General features: G+C 40.6%; 1 non-coding gene across 1 annotated transcript; it reads right to left on the reverse strand.

Annotated features, from left to right (window-relative positions):
• Positions 1-19,812: 19,812 nt before the first annotated feature.
• Mir1971 (microRNA 1971) lies at positions 19,813-19,918 on the reverse strand. Its single transcript, NR_035499.1, has one exon. It is a non-coding gene; the product is annotated as a microRNA 1971 (primary transcript).
• Positions 19,919-21,982: the final 2,064 nt, after the last annotated feature.

The raw sequence follows: 21,982 nt of genomic DNA on the forward strand, positions 1-21,982 counted from the left end.
GGAACTCCATTAAGATAATGGCGTCTCTTCAAAGTACTGTGTGCTTCACGGTGTAGGTACTTGATTAAATGGTAATTCACCCTCTACTTTTCTAATTGATCTTGTTTCTCCCTCCTTCATCCTGCCCTTGAGATATCCAGAAGTAAATGATATGTAGCCAATAACAATTTATTTGCCTACTCATCAAGCAGTGTCAAAATCCATCCACCATTACTTTGGGTCCTCTCTGAACCCAGAAAATGTTGAGCTGAATCTGGAGAAGGAGAACTTAATTTTCTTGGGAGGGTAGCATCTAGGTACCTTGAGGATAGGAAACCATTTTTAATTTTTTTTTTCAGAGAAAAGGGCAGTTATCATAATGGTTACTTGTCCCATAACCCACTAATCTGTTTTCACTATATAACTCAGTAAGAGACCCCCATCATCAGAGGAAGATGGCAGGCCAGCTGACAGACAGTTCCAAAGGCCCAGAGAACAAATTCTTTCTCTGCCACTTCTCATAAAATGTGGGGTACCCAATCCTCTGCCATCATGACGTGAGATTTATTCTTCTGATGTAGTGACTCATTCTGGACAAATCCATTGAGCACCCATCACAGGGCTGAGTGCTTTTTCTAGACCCTAGCTACTTAAAGCTGAACAGAGAGAAATGTTTAGTTCCTCTGGCAGTTTGCATCCCAATAGAACAGAGGAAGTGTAGAAGGTAAATACAGAGGATAGAAGATAAATCATAAAAAAAAAAGATTGAATTTTCCATGCACAGTCATGGTTTGGGATACGACGATGAAGAGAGATGAAGAGAACACTGTGAAGACACAGGCATAGATGATGCACCGCAAGCTAAGGAATCCACACAAGGCAGATAACCAATGTTGGGAAAAAGGAAACAAAGATACTTTCCTTGATCCAATGAAGGGAGCACTGGCCTGCCAAGCAATTTGATTCAAGCTTCTGGATTCTAGATCTGCTAATGAACTCGTTTCTGTTGTTTTCTGCAATGACCTCTGTGGTCGCCTGTTACAGTTGCCCTGGAGCACAGATGCGCTCATAACCATAAAAGCAACAGAAAATTTTTGATGCGTTACAATGATACCAAAAGAAAGAAAGCAAAATACAAAACCAACCAACCTACCAACCAACCAACCAACCAACGAACCAACCAACAAAAAAAAACACTCACTCAAAAATTGAGGAAGAGAAAAAAATGACATTTAGAGGCAATCAATACCCAAAGTTATGTTTTTAGCATCACACTAAAATATTCATATATTACCCAAACTATATAATAGTTACTCTATGCTAAAAAAAAAAAAAAAAAGAGTAAGCAGGAGAGAAACTATACTGTCCTTTGGCCTCCAAAGAGAGGTAAGAATAATAGGTTTAACAAAAGCCATGCTTGATAGATGTTTAAATAAGTATTTAGTTACAAAAAAGCAGTGAGAGAAAGAAGAGAGCACCAACTCACCCCATGCTTATTTAAGGAATACAGTCCTTCCCTTTTGCTCCAAGAGCAGGCCATAAGGAGTGGAGGACACAGCAGGACTGGGAATGAGTTGTAAGCAGACTTCCTGTTGCACTATGGCCAGAAGCCAAGGGACTTTCATTTACAAAAGAGTCGTTCATCATATTCTAAAACAACAGTAGGCTTTACTCCATTGAGTCATCAAAGTGATGCTGGTTTTGAAAGCATGAAGTGGTCACAGAGAAAGGCTAAGGCTTGACACTGTGAGAGGCCAGGAGAGATCAGCAGTAGCAGTTGAAGGTCCAGGATTGAAGGTGTTGTCTTAGAGTTTCCATTGCTGTGAAGAGGCACCATGACCAAGGCAGCTCTTATAAAGGACAACATTTAATTGGGACTAGCTTCCAGGTTCAGAGGTTCAGTGCAGTAACATCAAGGCAGGAAACAAGGCAGCATCCAGACAAGTATGCCAATGGAGGGGCTGAAAGTTCTATATCTTGTTCTGAAGGGAACCAGGAGAAGACAGTCAAAGCCCACCCCCACAGTGATACATTTCCTCCAGCAAGGCCACACCTATTCCAACAAGGCCACATCTCCTAATGGTATCCCTCCCTGTGGGCCAAGCATTCAAATGCATAAAGCCATGGAGCCCAGACCTATTCAAAGCACTCCAAGCATCATGAAAAGAAGCTGAGGCTTGGCACCATGAAGAAAGCTCCCAGAGGCTACTGGTAAAGAGCAGCACAGTTGTATGAAGAACCCCAGAGTTTTGGAGATGCCAGTAGCACAGGATGATCACCAAGGAAAGCAGCAGCGGTTCAGTGGACGGTGACAGGGCTTAGAAGACAAGCTGTTGTGCTGCAGAGGGTGGAGCCAGAGAAATGGACCAGGCCCTTTGGAGCAGCCCAGAAGATTGTCAGTTGATTCCAGGTATTGGATATTGAGTTATTTACAGTTGAAGTAAAGGTTTTGATGTAATTTGATTGTGACTGTACTGTGCTTCTTCTTCCCTCTTGAAGTAAGAAAGATTTTATGGGAGCCCACAGCCGAGAGGCTCTCAGTTTTAAAGGAGACTTCAGATTTTATAGGGGACTTTGAATTATTTTTCAAGAGACTGAATTTTTATAGAGTTTAAATTTGTAAATACTATGGGATCTTTTAAGTGTGTAAGATGTTTTATATTGGGATGTTTACATTAATGTGTGATCTTGGGGGTGAATAAGAAAGGAAAGGCTCTGGTTTTATCGTAATCTTTGTGAATCAAGTTGACAAGGCTTCCATTATGAGGCGGAATGGGTTTTGTCAACTTAACCCAAGCTAAAGTCATCTGAGAGGAGGGAACCTGAATTAAGAAAATGCCTCTCTAAGAGAGAGCTGCAGGCAAGCCCATAGAGTATTTTCGTAATTAGAGATTAATATGGAAAAGGTCAACCCATTGTGGGTGATACCATCCCTGGGCTAGTGGCCCTGGGTTCTATATGAAAGCAGGGTGAGCAAGCCAGGGAGGAGATGCCAGTAAGCAGCACCCAACCATAGCCTCTGCATCAGCTCCTGCCCCCAGGTTCCTGCCATGCTTGAGTTCTTGTCCTGACTTACTTCAGTGATTTATAGTGATGCGGAAGTGTAAGTCAATTAAACCCTTTCTTTCCCAAGTTGCTTTCGGTCTTGGTGTTTCACTGAAACAGCAGTAACTAACTGGAATACTTTAAGAAATCTCAAAAGCCACATCCCCCAAATCCAACGACATGTTGGATGGCTAGAATTCGTAAAAAAAAAAAAATGAGGCAGAAAATCAGATTTGCCTATATGAGTGCTTCCCTCAACACAGGGACCAATGAGTTAAAATTCAGTGCTAGAAAGAGGTCATGGACTCTGGGCACTAAGCCCTCGCCTGCATAGTCACACAACTCTCACACTGGCACCTTGGAAGAGAGCAGCCTGTTTCTTTCATCTCAAGTAGGAGGCACTTCCTGGTGGTTACTGAAGCAGCTCATCTTGTTACAAACAGAACTGCTTGGCTATACGTGTGGTTAGAGTTGAGAGATTCTACAGCAAGGAGAAATGGCTGTACCAGAATCAGCCTTGGATTTGTCAAGGTAAAGAATCCATTATTATGAGGTAATTCATTGATGTCATTGTTGCCAAGGAATCAAAGACACCCTTTCCCTCTAACGGATAGGAGAAGGAAATGTTAAAAGAACTCAAAATGGAATGGCAAAACATTGGGAGATGTTGTAAAAGTAAGCAGGCCATATTCAAGGGGAAAAAGTGGTTTTAGGCATAAAAACTATATTTAAAAACATACAGCAAAAACATATCACTCATAAAAAAAAAGCAATACTTAAAATTCAGAAAAGGAATTAAAGGTAAGATTATATATAGATAATGAAGATAAAAACTCTAATATTTTATAGTTGATGTGTCTCAAAATTCTGTCAGATTAAAAACTATACAGATTCACTGTATCATTAAAAAATACCCTTAAAATTAAAACCCCAGTCCTTGAAAAATTAGTGAACTTAAGTGATAAACAAGGATCTTACCAGAATCTCTATGGAAAACTAAAATTGAAACATTATGGGGTTGTTTGTTTGTTTGTCTGTTTGTTTTTAAATCAGGCTACCTTTAAAATTTGTGTAAAATACTGTTGCAAATATTGAAGGCCCAAGATTTTCATACCCAGCAAAATTGTCTTCTGAATCAAGTTTAGTTTAGTGTTTAAACAATTCCAGCCATGAGAAAGAGAAACTGTTCATCGTGAGACTCACTCACTCACTCAAAAAAAAAAAATTACCTGAAACAAAAACTGAATCTTTGAAGAAAGCAGCCTTTTTAACTACAAATAAAATTGTAAATGAGGAGGGCATAGGAAAGGGCATGGTGATCAGCATAAATCCCACTTTCCAAGTTATAGACTTGAGAGAATTATAAAGATGGCAAAATTACAGGTTAAAAAAAATGAGACAGAGAGAAGCTCAGAGAAGAGTACCCAGCACAAAGATAAGAGGATTAATTTTCTTACATTTATAATGGGGAATTAATTGAGATGAAAACTGGCTACTAAGTACGCACTCATACCCTGACTTTAAACTTGTTCTGTTTTCATTATCTTTCTTTAGTCTTGGGTAATATTTTTAAAAACTAAAAAGCACTCATGATGAAGAAATACATTTTAATCCCATTTTAGAAAATTATGCCTCATTATTCTGCTGTCTGTATAAGTACAACCCAGTGAGAGCTTCTCAGCTGTAGATGGTAATTTTTTTCTGTACTATACTATCAAAAAATTTTATAGATTTCTTCCTTCTATTTTTCTATATTGCTTGAGAAGTAATAATGAGAATGTAGGTTTTTCATAATAATACTTTATAAAATTCTGGTCCATGCTCTCTTATGGAAAAAGATTCAGGACCAGATGTGTTTCAAAATTAGAATTTTTCAATTCCTAGGAAGACACAGCAATATGGTACTTATAGTCCTGAGTCCTATAATCAAACTTGTTAATATCACCACAGGTGAAGTCTGCATATCCATGCCAAGGGTGAAACTGTTTCTATAATTAGCTTCTTAAGGATTCATTCAGGTCAGGGACAGCCCATCATCAATCACAGTGATTTCTTTTTCTGCAAACCAACTAAAAAATTCCATTTTCACAGCTCTTTAGATTACAGTTTTGTGAAAAGAAAAAAAAAAAAGACACATGGACCATTCTATCTGAATGCTGGTGCTGTAAGCAGTTGGTGACTTAAAATCGTGTGAATGTGTTGCTGTTCTAAGCTACAGATTGTACATAGCCCCTGAGATTCCCCCATGGTGTCTGGGGGTGGGGCACACCTTTGTACACTCCCACCATAACCCACTGTCCAAGCCTTTCCTCACACACACACCTTCGTCTCTCACTCTCTTGGGTTTCTCAACACAGAAAGGCAGGATGCTGGAGTAGAAAGAAGACTAAGGTGAGAATTACTTGGACTCTGACATCTAATTCATGTGTACCTTTGGACAAGTCAATTTCCTGAATAAGACTGTTTCTGCATGACAGAAGTATTTGTAGCACCTTTTAAATCTAGTAACAGTTAGGTATAACTCACATTTTATATCTAACTGCTAAAGCAGTCACTCTCAAATGGAAAGGAAGGGAGGGATTTGTTAACTAAGAACAATGAATGGGAGGGAAGGCCACTAGTGGCCAGGAAGCCAGGCTTAGTAGCCAGTGGGCTAGGAGGCTTAAAACTACCTTAGCAAGAACATGCATGCTCTGTGAACATCCTAATCAAGAGATGTTCTCCCCACTCCCCATCTCAAACTACCATCAGGCCTTTTTATTTATTTTTTGGTTGCTTTAAAGTCAGAATATCTGAGATAGCCTCACAATTCACTCCATCTCCCTTCATGGGATAAGTGCCCTCCTGGTGGAACTAGTCAGGACTAAGCTTTGTGTCCTACAAAGTCCAGCTGGACTCTAATCCAAACCCTCCAGATCTATAGATGTGCAAGAGCCCAGTGAAGAAACACAGCAATACCAAAGTCTTTGCTCCTCCATTGCTATGAATCATTCAAATGTGTTTAGAAATAATGAAAGTATGCCTTCCCCTGCTAAAATTCCTCCATAATGGGCATGTAAGCATATTCATTAGACATGGACTTGGGTAAAAAAGAGCTCCATTCTGAGTAGCTTTTGGCTCTGGAAGCAATGAAGCTGTGCTAAAAGATCACTTAGAGTCATAAAACGCAATTGGATTGCTCAAGTTCTATCAGCACAAGTTCTGGAAAGATCGTGTGGAGGAAATTTCCAGCTTAACAAGCTTTGAGCCCATTAATAAGCTGCATCGGGAAGCCAGGCCCTGCAACTGCACACTGACAGGGCAGAACCTTTTACCCTGCATGTCCCTTAGGTGGTTACAGATCCAGGAGGGAAAGACTGCACTGATGTCTGGCCAGCTGGCCTCCCACTGGGGCTGCCTATGCAGGGGATGCAAGATTCACTGCCATCCCATAGCTCTGAGCATCAAAGGAAAAGAAAGGGAAGAGGAGGAAGCTCACTGCTTATCTCCTCTGATTGATGTCCAAATGGCTGCAAGGGGCTCTATCCCCAAATTTCTCCAGTGCTGGGTTAGAACCAAGAAAATCTGTGTTTCTGGCCATGTGCTCAAATCAGTAAAAGCTTCCATTTTTTGGCCACATAATTTTATGGCTTCTGTGACAAGAGAGGCTATGAGAGTGTAAGTCTTGGAGGTTGGACTTGTATGCTTATTATCCTCTAGACTAGGGCCTCTTCTACATTTTCTACTTGTGGCCCCATTTTCCCTTGAGAAATGTTTCCATTACTCTTGTTTTATAGATATATAAAATAGGAATACAATTTAACTTTTTCTGATGATAAATCATAAAGAAATTTATTTTAAAACAATCCTTTGGTATACATACAATTTTACCATTTAGTAAAGATGAAAACAAATTCGCATACAACATGAGATGATTGTGTTTCTTTTTTTACATAAAGAACTAATTCTTGACCAAATATTTGATGCTGCAGGGTATGAGGTTTTATTGTCAATGTTTTTTAGAGTTGATTGATATTTCGATCATCACTGCTGAGAAGGATAACAGTTTTCTTTTATGAAGCTTAAGTCAGCAACTCAAATAGCAATTTTTAAAAATCAAACATTCTAACACAATGTAACTCAAAACTATACTAATTTGATACCTATATGTGAGGTTTGACAGTAGAAAAATATTACCAGTCCGTTTTTCTATAATTAGACCATTATGATTCTAGGGGGATAGATAATTTCATATGTGTAGTAAAATCTGCAACAAGAGTGCTCTAAAATCTAGATCGAGGTGTTTCATGCAACAGTCATGGTTATTGGTGACATGGTATGATGACAGGCACAAGACAAAGTACACATGTTACATGTTCAGACCCAAAACAGTAAGGAAGACACATGATGCAACATGGTGGGAAGTAAATTACTGCCAGAAACACCTCAAATCCATACCATGTTTGATTTTGACTTTCCTTTGGTTGTTCTATATTCAGAAAGCTTCAATTGTTGCCAAGTTTCTCATGTCCTCATAGTCAGGCACACAAATGTGGAATCATGATCCACAGTTTAAGAACCAGAGTCATAAGCTAAGCACTAGGTTGGTCTGTTTGTATCTTTACAGAATTGTAGTTTGCTTCAAATCAAGCCCATGTTCCCCCCAAACAAGTGTATGCACATATGTATGTGTACATACACAAACACATACACACACACATACACAGAGACACACAAAGGAAGAGAGAGACAGAGCTACAGATATAGACAGAGAGACAGAGAAATATAGATAGATAGATAGATAGATAGATAGATAGATAGATAGATAGCAAATTTCTATCCACAAGCTGGCAACACAAAGATTTGCATTTTTCCTAGCTATTTGAAGAATCTGTTTCTTCTACAGAAATGGATTCCAGTCTCTAAATACTTTCTCCAAAACATTGTGATGTTCAGATGAGTCTTTATATCAAAAGCCTGCGGTTACCTTCAAATCCTACAGTAGTGTCACCAGCGTAGCCCAGAACAGAAGCCTCTGGGGGCAGTTGTGGGTATTTGGCAAAGATAAAATAAATAAGTCAAATTTCTGGCTCGAATTAAGTTGGAGAAGTTTTAGGTTAAGCCAAATTTCCTTACTAAAGAATTTTCCAGAGCTTCTAAGTCCCTAATAGGCAATTAGAATTTCCAAGGGAGCTGGTATGTGCTGCGGAGCTGTCCAATGTACCTCACCTTAGAATCATTTCTCAACAAGTTTCTCGGGGGATATTTTCTGGGACATATTTAATTTTAACATTCAAGTCACATTGCTGTGTGTATAAATGAGCCGAGCAGCCTGGCCATGCCCTTAATGGAATTAACCAGAAGGCATAGCAGCATTCGTGTTTCTGCTCAGAAGGGAGCCTATTTCTCAGTTTGGAGCCTCAATCAGAAAAGTATTTCTCATGCTGGAAAGGAGGCAAGAACTTTATCACTTCATCACCATTTAGACAGGATATGCAGGCAGAAGGCGGATCACACAGAGCTGCTGGGGCACGCAGCAGGGTGCCACAATTCCTGGGCTGATTAATAAGTGACTACAGCTGCTTCTAGACTCGCAATAGAGTTAGCCCATCATCAGTTGGAAATGTATTTAATATTTACCTGCTGAACACCATAGCTTAGCAACACAGAACTCTGGACTAGCAGTGGGCTTCTCGTGTGATCACTGCATCACTACATGAGGACTGTGTAACACAGCTTTCAAGCATCCTGAGAACATCCTATTGTGTATTGCTAACCCAGAGTGGGGGAATCGAAACTCAAAAGTATAACTTTCGTTGAATGCATGGATCTTTCGCACTCTTATAAAGTTAAAAAAAATAGCAAGTTGAATTGTTGGAGACCAGGCAGAGCAGTTTGTACAGCATGGGGAGAGATGCAAATCTCTGTATATGTATCACTGAATAACGTAATTTATAAGTTCTACTGAAAAGAAGGTATGTGGCTCAACTACATCAACCTTGAAAAAAAATTGTTCCCACATGCATACAGAATTACCACAATCTGGTTGATTCAAGAAGCCAATCAAATCAAAAAATCAAGAAAGTTCTTTAAACACAAACTCCAGTTCACAGAATGGGAATTTGAATACCAGTAACAGAATACTATCATGCATAATGTTAATTATATGTTAGAATATACAAAATACACATTTCACAGTGGAGCTTTTCTAATGAGATTTCAGTTGGTTCACATAAAGCCACAGTCCTTCCAAATGTTATTAGAGACGAGGATGTAGACAAGATGGACTGCCCAAGAATATAGATCTCAGATGTCCCTATACCTTATAGAGTGGACTTTCCTTACGGAGTGTGTTACTACGATGATTTACTTCTGCAACCCCAGGAGCACAACCAGGATTATCAGACTAACAGTTTTTAGTTTTGTTTTTTAAAGCACACTTGAGCTAATTGAAGGTTATGACAACATAAAGTCTACTCTCTGGTTAACATTCCACCTTGAGAAAGCCGACTATTCCCAATTCAAATTATGATTATTATATGGGATGCTCCGTAAATGATCTATTATTAATTATAGAAAAACAATGACAGTTAGTATTAAGCATCCACAATATGACATATACTCAAGCGGTCAGGCTGGATCTGAACCAATTTGCATCCCTACATTTACTACCCTGTTTTGAGATGAACAACAGAACATCTCCCTGAACCTTTGGACAAAGTTAATGATAATGTTACACAACTATTGGCCGAACCTGCAACATTCACTACAGATGATTCCAGTGCTTGGAGAGATGACTCACATGTATGGAAGAGAATTTAGACGAGAATGCCTAAGTCCTGGCTTCATTTCTTTACAAGCAAGTCGGTAAACTACCAGCCAAGACTGGGATCACAGAGAGCCAGTGAGAAGACTGTAGGCATCAGGATGGAGGCTGCCAATAACGCTCCTCAGCTTTTCTGAAGGAACAGATAAGCAAGGTGGTGTTAACCACCCTGTTTGGGTTACTCAGTCAGACAAGGAAGGTTGAGAACTTTCTACCACAATAGTAACTGGAAATAGTCATAACTGATTTAAAGTAAAAGCATTTCAGAGAGATACGGTGTGATGGTTTGTATATGCTTGGTCCAGGGAGTGTCACTATTTAAAGATGTGGCCTTGTTGTAGTAGGTGTGTCACTGTGGGTATGGCCTTTAAGGCCTTACTCCTAGCTGTCTGGAATCAAGTCTTCCATATCGCCTTCAGATGAAGATGTCGAATTCTCAGCTCCACCTGCACCATGCCTGCCTGGATGCTGCCATGTTCCTGCCTTGATGATAATGGACTGAACTTATGAACCTGTAAGCCAGCCCCAAGTAAATGCTGTCCTTATAAGAATTGCCTTGGTCGTGGTGTCTGTTCCCAGCCGTAGAACCCTAACTAAGGCAGATGGGCTTAGAAAGAGAAGTGAAGGGAATGAAATGTTAAGAATAAACTTGTAAGGAGAGAGCTTGTTAAGCTTAGAAAATGGTGCTCACTGAATTAAGTTCATTCATAACCTGTTCAGATGCAGGCCATCGTGGCCATCGCCTTCCCAGCCTGTGGCTTAGAGTCTTCCTAGCGGTATGCTTTACAGGGCAAACAGGAAGTGGGCTGAAGTTCTGTGAAGATCACAAAGGCTAGGTATGTGGAAGGAAAGATGGCCTGTGGGCTGATAATCAAGGTGTCTCGAAAAAATTTAAAAGCCTCTGTCCATGATTCTTGGGGACAAATAGTATGCCCTGCTCTATAGTCTAGCCCCCATAGTGTGACACATGCCACCAAAGAGAGCTATCATTTGACAAGAAGGAAATGACAAACAGAAGTGCTTTCCCTTCTTCCAACCAAGCTCAGATCGGAAAGCCCAGGAATCCCTCCAGCCATGGTGGCTAAGTGACGAGGCCGTGTCTTCGCCTGCATTCGGTTCCCCAGAGTGGATTCTGGGGCTGAGATAGACAGAGAAGAGAGCAAACATCACATGTAATGAGAAGTTCAGGCTGTGATAATAGACTGTTTTGAGGTGTTAGGACCTCTAAGACACTAGCAAAGGTCTGGAGTCAGGTCAAAACTTCACAGGATTGAGGAAGAACAAGCCAACAGTGCAAGCTGGCTAAAAACCACAGAAGGAAGGAAGGAAAGAAAGAAAGGAAGGAAGAAAGAAGGAAGGAAGGAAGGAAGGAAGGAAGGAAGGAAGGAAGGAAGGAAGGAAGGAAGGTACTCTGTTCATACTTTACAGATTTCATCCTGTTGCCTAGAAGGGCAGTAGGCATCTACACCCTTGTGCTTCCTCTCAGAGCTATCTCCGTTTTCCTTCATCCTTCTTACCCCAGTTGAGAAAGGTGTGTGATATCATTCGCTATATTTTGCCATCTAGACAGGTAGTTCCACGAAGCCACAGTGAACTTAGTGCACAGTTGGCTCTCAAAAGATATTTGTTGTGAGATGGAAAAAGAACTGACGACTTAGGGATATTCTAGTCATGAAATCCTCTATCAAATAAGCGACAAGCTGGCAGAGGATGGAGATGGAGCATCCTTGTCTGAGCAGGACTGTAAAGCATCATTAAGAACAGACAGAATTAGCAGGTTCTCAGGAATGAGAAATGTTAACAAGCAGGGTTGTATGACCAAAAGAGAGACCAATGTGGCAGGAGATGATGTCAGCAGATGAACTGAATCCCCAAACACTCAACATCAGAACATACCCTCACAGTGTAAATATGTTCTAGGATTTATTCATCTAAGAGCTATTTCAGGCCGATGTGTGACTGAACCAAGTATCTCAGACTTAGTGCTTAAGTTTTTTTTTTTAAGTTTAGCATATATTATGAGAAAGGACTTGATAAGGAAGCTAAAATGTTTTACACAAAGTACTTGTTTATAAACAATGTCTTATATATTGTCTGTAGGGGTTGGAGAGATGGCCCATTGGTTAAGAGCACTGGTTGTTCTTCCAGAGGACCCAGGTTCAAGTCCCAGCATCCACATGTGGTTTACAACAGTCTGTAACACACACACCAGTTCCAGGGGACCTAACACCATTTTCTGGCCTCCTTTGGCACCAGGTATGTAAATGATGCACAAACATACAGGCAAAACCTACACATATTAAATAAAAGCTAAGAAATAATCAAATAAATTATCATCTAATCACTGTTTAAAAAAAAAATAGACCTGAGTGGGTACAGCGCTGGCCTCAGACAGGAATTCTCATTTGCCAGCAGTTCTAAGAGATGGTGAAGATGCATTAGATGTGTAATCCTTCATTATTGCTGGGTTTAAATGAAAAGATCAAAGTGGCGAGGTGCTTGATGGACAGCTGCCTCTGTGCCATGCCCTGGGTGGGAAGAGTCCTGATAACAAAGGGCAGACTATCTGGCCTCAAGGAATGAATTAGACTTTACACCTTCCCCACTCTGCTCCCTAGTGTAAAGAAAACAGAAGCTTTATCCACAAGGTGAGGCAGGTGGCACTTGGGACAAAACAGGGGCCAAGCCAAGCCACAGAGCAAGCCCACAGTTCTCATGAGCCCTAAATCCAACCAGAGGACTTGGTATAACAATGAAACAGACTGGTTGCATGAGAGACCGCTCAACCAACATTGGAGAAGACACCTGTTGTCATTTGCCATGTCCTTGAGGGTGTTAGTCAAGTGGCTGCTTGGAATGTAGATCATTGTTTGACATTGAGCTACTGTAAGAGTCTAGAAAACCAGGGGCTTATAGATCAAGCTTGGGGGGCGTACAGTCTTCAAAAGGGGGAGTGCTGAGTATGCACACGCTGAGAAGTCTGCGTGTCAAGAGATGCAGGCTTGATAGGCAAGGGACCATTGGCAGCATCTTCTTTGGCAAAAAACCAGATCTGTGCCCTGAGGACAGTGGAAGATTGATAATCCTGATACAAGCAGTAGGAGGTTCAGCCTCACAAGCACAGAGTCTGTGCTGCTCGCTGTCAGTGGGGCTGAGAATGCTGGAGTTTAGGTCTCCAGGGTAGGGCAGTTTTTTTTATAGAGCCTTACCCCTACTGCAGAGGGTTTGTTGTGGGTAGGATTTGAAAGCACCAAGATGGGTAATCTGAGACAGATCTCAGGGCTGCTTCTTTCCTCCAGTATCCCGTGAGTTCAAGAAATAGGCTCAACAGATCACATTTATATATTTATTCCTCTGTGTGTGTGTGTGTGCGTGTGTACAAGCATGCATGCTTTTGTATGAAACAATAACTGTTAAAGAATAAGAGACCATGAATTTGAAAGGAAGCGGCATGGAAGAGACATGGGAAGAGTTGAGGAAGGAGGAAATGACATAATTATATTTTAATTAAATAAAAATACCTGAACAAGACCTGAAGAAGTATACCATCGGTAGACAGTCTGAGATGGAAGCAGGGAATCTTACAGGGCCCTGAAATTGGACAAAGTACTGCAAACAACTAAGAAATGCAGAGAGCAGGAGAAACTGTTTTCCTTGGTGATAATCTCTGTAGGTGTTTATCCAGCACCAAGTGGTTGTATACCCCCTAAAATTTATACATACTCTAGTAACACTTTCGGTAGGAGTGTGTGTGTGTGTGTGTGTGTGTGTGTGTGTGTGTGTGTGTGTGTGTGTCTGTATGACTGTATTTTTTAAAAGCCATGATTGCAAAAGGGAGCTAGAGGAAGTTCATTGGAGGGACTGGAGGGAGACAAGGGAAGGGGAATTAATTGTTAATTAATTATTTAATTAAAGTTTAATGAAAATAAAAGTAATTAATTTAAAAATACTTTAGAAGAAACCTCCTTTGGCATAGACATTAAGAACCCCAGGGTAGACATGTGACAACTTGTCCAGCTCCCAAGCTCCAAGGCTCGGTGTTGACAGCAGAGGCTCTAGACACAGCAGCAGACCCAGCGTGCGGTTGGTCTGTGCAGTATGATTTTGTGGGGTTTGAAGATGCTTCATTCAAAGTATGAAATTTACAGCAAGGTTTGAAGGTTAAAGCTGTAACATAGAGGGAGAATAAGGCAAATGCAGGCCTTTTCTACAAATGCCTCTTGTCCATCAGGCTCAGTGTATATGTGAAAACTAGACTCTAACTTCCGCTGGGGCCCCTCCCGTGCCTGGAAGAGTCAGTGCCAAACATCAGAAGAGAAGCCACGAGGGTTTTCTCTAATATCTTCTTAGCTCCTTGCGTTTTCCCTCTTATTCCCATTCACTTTGCTATTGGTGTCATTTGAACTTTATTTTACTGTTTTAAGTGATTACGTTTTCAGTTATTTTTACCTCTACCCAGGTTGTTTTTTCAACTCATGGCTGAATACATCATGTTTTTGCTCATTTTTTGTTTCGGTTGTGTGAGTTGTGGAGTAGTTGGCCTTAATCAATTTTGTCTGTTTCCGTACTTGGCTTGCTTTAGGCCTGTTGCTGTTTCTGATTGTAGTATTGGGTGTTGAGCTTCTCACTAAAAAGAGCCCCAAATGAGCCAGAGGATGTTATAGCAACTAGTTGTAAATACAAACAGAGCCACATGGGGAACATGGAAAGGCAAAGGAGCAAAAGTGATCATTATTCAGTAGCTGCAAACAATGAATGGTTAAGGTGCTGGATAAAGATCCAACAGTCTAACTTGAAAATTGACCAGTGTTTTTGTCTTTCACACACTAGGTGAAAACTTTGGTGTTTTACATACATAAACCTTTCTTTTTCCTTTCTTGTCTGCTTCTGCTTGCTCTCTGTAGGGACTTGAGTATCTGCTATGTGCCTCTCATAGGAGGAAAGTACATTCTAGCAAATAGTCTATTCTATCATAGTTGCAGTGAGAAAGTTCTAGAAAAAGCTTCATAGACAGGAAGGATAGGAAAGGCGTTTGTGAGCAGATGACCATGCGGAGACTTTGATACCAGTGTGTGACCTGACCTCCATCACTGCTCATTTTTCCTACTCGGGTTGCCTGAGACTGTCTAAACATCTGGATTTGGTGAACTGTGAGTTATCATCCATCAACAAAACCGACTTCTTGTCCATTCAAATAGTTCTGTACGTCGCCAGGATGGTGGAAAGCTGAAAATAAATATTGGGCATGGTGGCTCATTTCTCAACATCCAGAAAGCTGAAGCAGGTACATCAAGAGTTCAAGGCCAGCTTGGGGTACAAATCAAGACCCTATCCTAAATGAAAAATAATGCAAGGAAGTTTTGTTTTTCAATAGAAATATTATATTTTTATATACAGTATTATATGTATCAATTATTTCTACTTCTTTGCAATTGAATATTTCAGATAATAGATTTTTCAAATCTTGGAACATTAGTATATACATAATGAAATCTCTTAGAGATGGAAATAAGGTTCAAACATGCAATTCATTAATAGTTTATATGCAACTTGTACGCATGGCCTCAAAGTAATTTTACATAGCATCTTATTTTTATGTATGAGCATGCTTGTGGTGTGTGTGTGTGTGTGTGTGTGTGTGTGTGTGTGTGTGTGTGTGTAAGAGTGTACATGGTCAGGGGATTGTTCTGCAGAATCCAGAAGAAGACATTTGTTCTCTTAGAGCTGAAGTTACAAACAATTGTGAGCCATTCAATGCGGATGCTAAGAACTAAACCATGGTCTGTGTTCTCTCCTGCCCAGCCACCTCTGCAGCCCCTTAGGAAGTATCTTTAATAATCATGGCCATGAAACATGTTTTTATAGTGTGGAGCCTCCACTTGTGGTGTCTGGCCAACAATCTCAGCGGAAATGCATGTATTAAAGTGCCAGTGTGCACAGGGGCTTTGTGTGTCCATGGACTGAAGTTCTAAGAGTTCAGCGCATTTGGGCCTTGAGCTTCTCGGATTAAGGATGATCAGCCTGCATTCTATGCTGGTCTGTTATCACTGTTGTTATTCTTTTCATAAGTGGCTGAGATTAGCGCATACATCTTGAGTAACTGTGGTTTGCACTTTAAAGATATGCCTCCTGTTTAGAAATCCTCGAGCACGGTTTTATTTCTACCACATAGTAGCATGCAAAGGCAAGGGATTATTATCACTGTTCTGATAAGGTCACAGTACGGTTTTTTTATCAATAAAAATAGTGGATTAGCTCCATTTATTTCTTTATGGCTAAGCATAGTCAATTTGTTTCAGGCTTACTCTAGTCTAACCAGTGAATCTTTGTATCTGTCTGTTCCTGTACTTGCATTTGAAGCATTACCTAAACTAAAGCAGCATGAAACCAAAGAAAGGAGCCGCGCTCCACAGTAGGTCTGCTTCCCCTCGCTCATTTCCAAGAAATCATTGTATCTTCCGCTTAGAGGGCACACACGGGATGTCTCTGAACCATCTGGATAGCTGCAGCAGTGCGCCTCCTCCCCAGAGTGCGTTGCCATTCCACACGGTCCCTCAGTGCCATCCTTCTCCTCTGCCTGTCCTCTCCACTCTTCTCCTCACCCTCCTCTTGTTCACCTTCACTCTTGAAGGTTAGTGCTCCTGGGAGCTAATTGGCATGGACTCTAAATATCAGCACCACACACACATCTAACTTATTGAAACCTTCTCTCTAGGCCATGAGTTAGTCATCTGTCTCCAGATCTACTGTCTTACATCATAGTCCCCAAATCCAGGTCCTCATTCACAAACCCCAGATGAATAAGATCCCAGCTCCCCTGCTGTTTTTCAACCTTCATGGTCTTCACAGTCTCCATAGTTATACTTCCTTTGTCTCTGCAGAGAATCTAAGTCATCCTTGCCTTTGTTCCTTCATTTCTCATACTCAATCTGCAAAGAAGGTATTTCAGACTATTGGTAATCAGTTTGTGTTTGTGTGTGTGTGTGTGTGTGTGTGTGTGTGTGTGTGTGTGTGTGTGTATGTATGTGTGTACCTGGGCTTATGTGTGTGTGTGTGTGTGCGTGCATGCATGTGTGTATATGTATGTATGTGCATATGTGAGCATTTGTGTATGTGTGTTTATGTGTGTATATGTATATATATATATATATATGAGCATGTGTGTATGTGTACCTACGTATGTGTTTGTATGTGTGTATATTTGTATGTGTATATGTGTGTGCATGTGTGTACCTGTGCTTATGTGTGTATATGTGTGTTCATGTGTGTATATGTATGTGAGCATGTATGTATGTGTTTATGTGTGTTTATATATATATATGTGTGTATTTGTATATGTGTATATGTGAGCATTGTGTATCTGTGTTTATATGTGTATGTATGTGTATGTATGTGAACCTATATATGTGTATATGTATTTGTATGTGCACATATGTGTATATGTAGGTGTGCATGTACTTGTACGTGTTTGTGTGTGTGTGTTTGTTTGTGTGTGTTGGTGTGTATGTGAGTGTGTGTATACTTAAATTCCATTGCTTCTTCATAAGCACCATCACCCCATGGATGGACGAAAGCGATTGCCTCTCACCCCCACTTTTATCACCATCACCCGCCCTCCACGCTATTGAAACCTAAGTCAGTGTTATTCTTCTGAAACACCTCTAGTTTTTTTGCTCAATTAAAAACCAAACTCTCTAGAATGAATGGCAAGACCTTTTGATTCTGCCATCATTTCCTGCTTCTCCTGCTCTCACATCACTGGTTAGGTCTTCTGGGACACACCGGGTATATACCTGCCCCAGGGCCTTTGCATCTGTTCTTCTCTCTACCTAGAACATTTTCCTCCTGGATAGGACACAGATTACCCCTTCACCTTCAGGTCCAAACTTCAACACGATCTTTCCAGTGGATCTGAGATCTTTAGAAACTGGCTTCATTGTACTGTGCTAATGAGCAGTGCTCCAAGTGACCTCTTAACACACACAGCATCATTACATAGTGAATTGGCCCAGTTTCCCCAGGAAGTTTCTACCTGTCTTGTTCACTTGGGGACCAAGGCCAGTGGTGGCTCCCTTTATTATATCCTAGCAACCATCATTCCTTGGACAGGTGATGAGTTCCTTGTCTTACATAGGTAATTAAACTAAGCATGTCCACTCAGGAAAACCCCATATTGAATCTATTTGTTTTATTTCTTGTAATGTGCTTAAGTTAAAGAGACTGAGAAAAATAATTCTACTGGGTACCTAACAGGAGGGAAATTAGAACAGGTGAGAGCAGGATACATGTGTGTGTGTCAGATTTGTCAAAAACGTGTTGCATAACAAACACCCAGAGATGCTCAAGTGGCATGCAAGATGGGCAGCAGTTATTGGTTTTGCTTCTGGAACCTAGTTTACCCCCCATACCCACAGGATCTCTATCTTCAGATTCAATCAACCATAAGTCAGGCATTATTCAAAGGAGTTAGAGTTTACACTGCTCAGGGACACACTTATTGACATTATCATGCCCCTCCCTAGAGTGCAGGCTAACAGATATTTAGAGTGTACATTCACTGCAAGCTAGAGACAATTTAAACTGTATATGAAGCTGTGCGGAGGTTATATGCAAATCCTACGCATTGTTCTAGGAGGTTGAGGCTCCCTGAATTTTGGTACCTGGAACTGATTTTTCCATCAGGTAGCCAGATGTTCATGAAGCTCTACTGCCCCTGGCTATGCTGCTCACATGTACAGGAGACAGCTTGAGATCATCTGGAAAGGCAGATGGACCAACCTCTGTCCAAAGTTTGCTTTGAATGTCAACACTAATGATTCTCTGTACATCAAGAAGGCATGAAAGAGACAGGATCTTGCATGTCTCTGCATTGCCATCGGGTCAGCTGTGTTTGTTATGGTGGAGGCAGAGAAACAAACAGCAGTAAATGGATACACACAAGAACTCATTAGTCTTGGGCTTGAAACTGCCTGAAAATGATGTACCAAAGCTTCAAATTCTGAGCCAAAGGTCACAATGTTTATATTGGGCCATATAAGTACTGAGTACTGGGCTGGAGAGATGGCTTGGTGGTTAAGAGCACTGACTGCTCTTCCAGAGGTCCTGAGTTTAATTCCCAGGAACCACATGGTGGCTCACAGCCATCTGTAATGGGCATCCAATATCACCTTCTGATGTGTCTGAAGTCAGTGACAGTATATGCACATATATGAAATAAATAAATCTTTTAAAATCTTTTTATATGATGACTCTAATTATTGAAAGGAACAAACAGGGCTCAAAGCATAGCTCAGTCAGTAAAGGGTTTTCTGAAATCTCAATACCCAGAATTCAAGTAAAGAATAGCCAAGTTAGCAATACCACTTCTAATTCCAGCACTGACTGAATGGAGACAAATTCCTGAGGCTCGCAGGCCAGATAGACAGGGTAGTCTATTTGACAAGTTCTAGGCTAGAAGATGACTCTGTCTCAAAAAATGCAAAAGGTGTTTAGCACCTTAGGAACACCCATGGTGGGTCTTTGGCCTCTGCATGTGAACATGCACATTTATGCACAAAATAAATGAATAAGTAAATAAATAAAATAACATTGACAACATTGCTTTTTCATTAGCTCACCACTGGCTGCAGGTATTTGAATACCTTGTGGTAAACATTATGGAAGAGCTAGACATAGTGGTGCACACCTTTAATCCAAGCACTCTGGAGGCAGAAGCAAGCAGATCTCTAAGTTCAATACCGACCTGGTCTACCTAGTGAGTTCCAACAGTCAGAGCTACATAGTGAGACCCTGTCTTGAAACAAACACACAAACAAACAAACACACAAAAAATCATGGAAGCCTATTATTTCCAGCTGAGTTCCTGCACCAGATCCCAACAAAACAGAAAACAAACAAACAGACAGACGAACAAACAAAAAGCAAAAACAAAATGAGAGCTCTTCTCTTAAGTGCTATGTGAGCAAATTGAAATTTTAGGAAGTAGATAGACTGAAAAACAGACAAGTTGTTCCTGGAAGCAGAAGCTGCCTATCTACTGGGTCCATGGAACAAAGATGTCCTCTCAGCCCAGCCTTTACCAAATGATGCCCTGTACATCAAGAGCATGTACATCTAACCTGAAGTGACATGATGCCAACCTCTTGGTTTATCTCCCATGTCCTATTTCTTTGTAACCCCTCTTCTGCCATTGTGTAGCAGGAGTTTTTCATTCTGTTTGGTAGAATGGGGGCTGCCTCAGATCCATGAATTACAAATAAAAACCAATTAGATTTATAACTAAATGTTTTATAATTCTGTCTTTTGATACCAGCTGAAAGTCCCTTATACAATAATGGGTTTATTATGTCACATAATAAGTATGCTCTGTCAGTTATTTTGAATCTAAAGAATGCTTAGCCTTTGGGCATAATTTTCTGTAATTCTCATGCCTTTCTCTCATAGTTACAACCCAACTATTGGAGTTTTAGAAACCATGCTTTATAAAACAGCATGCAAGGATGGAGAGGATCAAATGGGACTTTGTCACGTTTATAGAATGAGGGCTTTTTTGTTTTTCTAGAAGTTTTATTAGGAAGATTTCCCCTTGGTCCTCATTGGCCAGGATTGCAGTCTGTTCCATCCTTAAGCTAACTACAAAGAGAGAATAGTTGACACATTGGCTTAACTGGATCAACATGCATTGCCTAAGCTGGGTATAAGTCCCTGAGGTATCCTAATTCGTGAACATGACTTGAATATGCCTGAAAAGAAATGTATAAAATAGGGAGTAGCTGCTGAACAGACCATAGAAACTGCCCTTCTTGGTTTCTCTGCATCCTTATTCTTTCCCACATAGACAACATACTCAGCTTGTCCTCCAAGGATATAATCCAAAGTCTGTATACAAGTGGATGGGTTCATTTGTGTGTGAGTGTGTGTGTATGTATACGTGTGTATGTGTGTATGAGTACATGTGTGTGTACACATGTGTATGTTTGTGTGTTGCATTGTGTGTGTTCACATGTATATGTATGTGGTATTAGTATTGGTGGGGAATTCCACAGTGACAGGGGATAAATGACTTTCCAGTGAGAGAGTGAGAGTGAAGACCAGCAGGCAAAGAGCAAAGTTTCCTTTCTCCATGTCCTTTATCTGGACTGCCACCAGAAGGTGCCACCTACACTTACATTGGGTCTTCATGCTTCGAGTCACCTGACTTAACAGCTAATACCCACATATAAGTGAATACACATATAAGTGAATACTTTTTCTGAGTCTGGGATACTTCACTCAGGTTGATTTATTTTCTATTTTCATCTATTTGCCTGCAAATTCCATGGTGTAATTTTTTTTTAAATGGCTGAGTAATATAAGCTGAACCACATATTTTTATCCACTCTTCTGTTGAGGAACATCTAGGTTGTTTCCAGTTTCTAGCTATTATGTATAGAGCAGCAATGAACATTGTTGAACGAGTGTCTTTGTGATAGGATGAAGCATTCTGTAGGTAAATGCCCAAGAGTGGTACAGCTGAATCTTGAGGTAGACTGATTCCCGTCTTCCACAGGAACTACCAACCAGATTTCTATAGTGGCTGTACAAGTTTGCACTCCCACCAGCAATGGAGGAGTGTTCTCTTACTCCACATGCTCTCCAGAATGGCTGTCACTTGTTTTATTGATCTTAGCCATTCTGGCAAGTGTTAGATGGAATCTCAAAGTAGTTTTGATTTGCATTTCCCTGATGGCAAAAGACGTTGAGGATTTCTTTAAGGGTCTCTCGGTCATTTGAACTTCCTCTGTTGAGAAATCCATGTTTAGGTCTGTACCCCACTTTTAATTGGGTTATTTGTTTTCTTAATATCCATCTGATTTTCTTAATTTGAGTTTTAACATTCTTCTCAGGCTTTTCTTCTCCATAAAAACTTCCTCGTGTTAAAAAGAGATGTACATGTCTTTACCCGGCTATTTAAACACCTGTGTTTTGTGCAATGTCTTCTCTTCGTGAAGAAGTCAGCACAGAGCCACCATGAACGCTTTACCTTGTGTGATCTCCCTTCTGTGGCTGCTGTAGAGAGCTTTTAAGGGCACTGCTTTCAATGAACTTCTAATTATCCACCTTGTGTCTGTACGTCTGCTCCTCATTTCTCAGTCTCCTTCCTGCCTTTACTGA

Source organism: Mus musculus, chromosome 14 (assembly GCF_000001635.26).
Source record: "Mus musculus strain C57BL/6J chromosome 14, GRCm38.p6 C57BL/6J".
Classification (NCBI taxonomy): domain Eukaryota; kingdom Metazoa; phylum Chordata; class Mammalia; order Rodentia; family Muridae; genus Mus; species Mus musculus.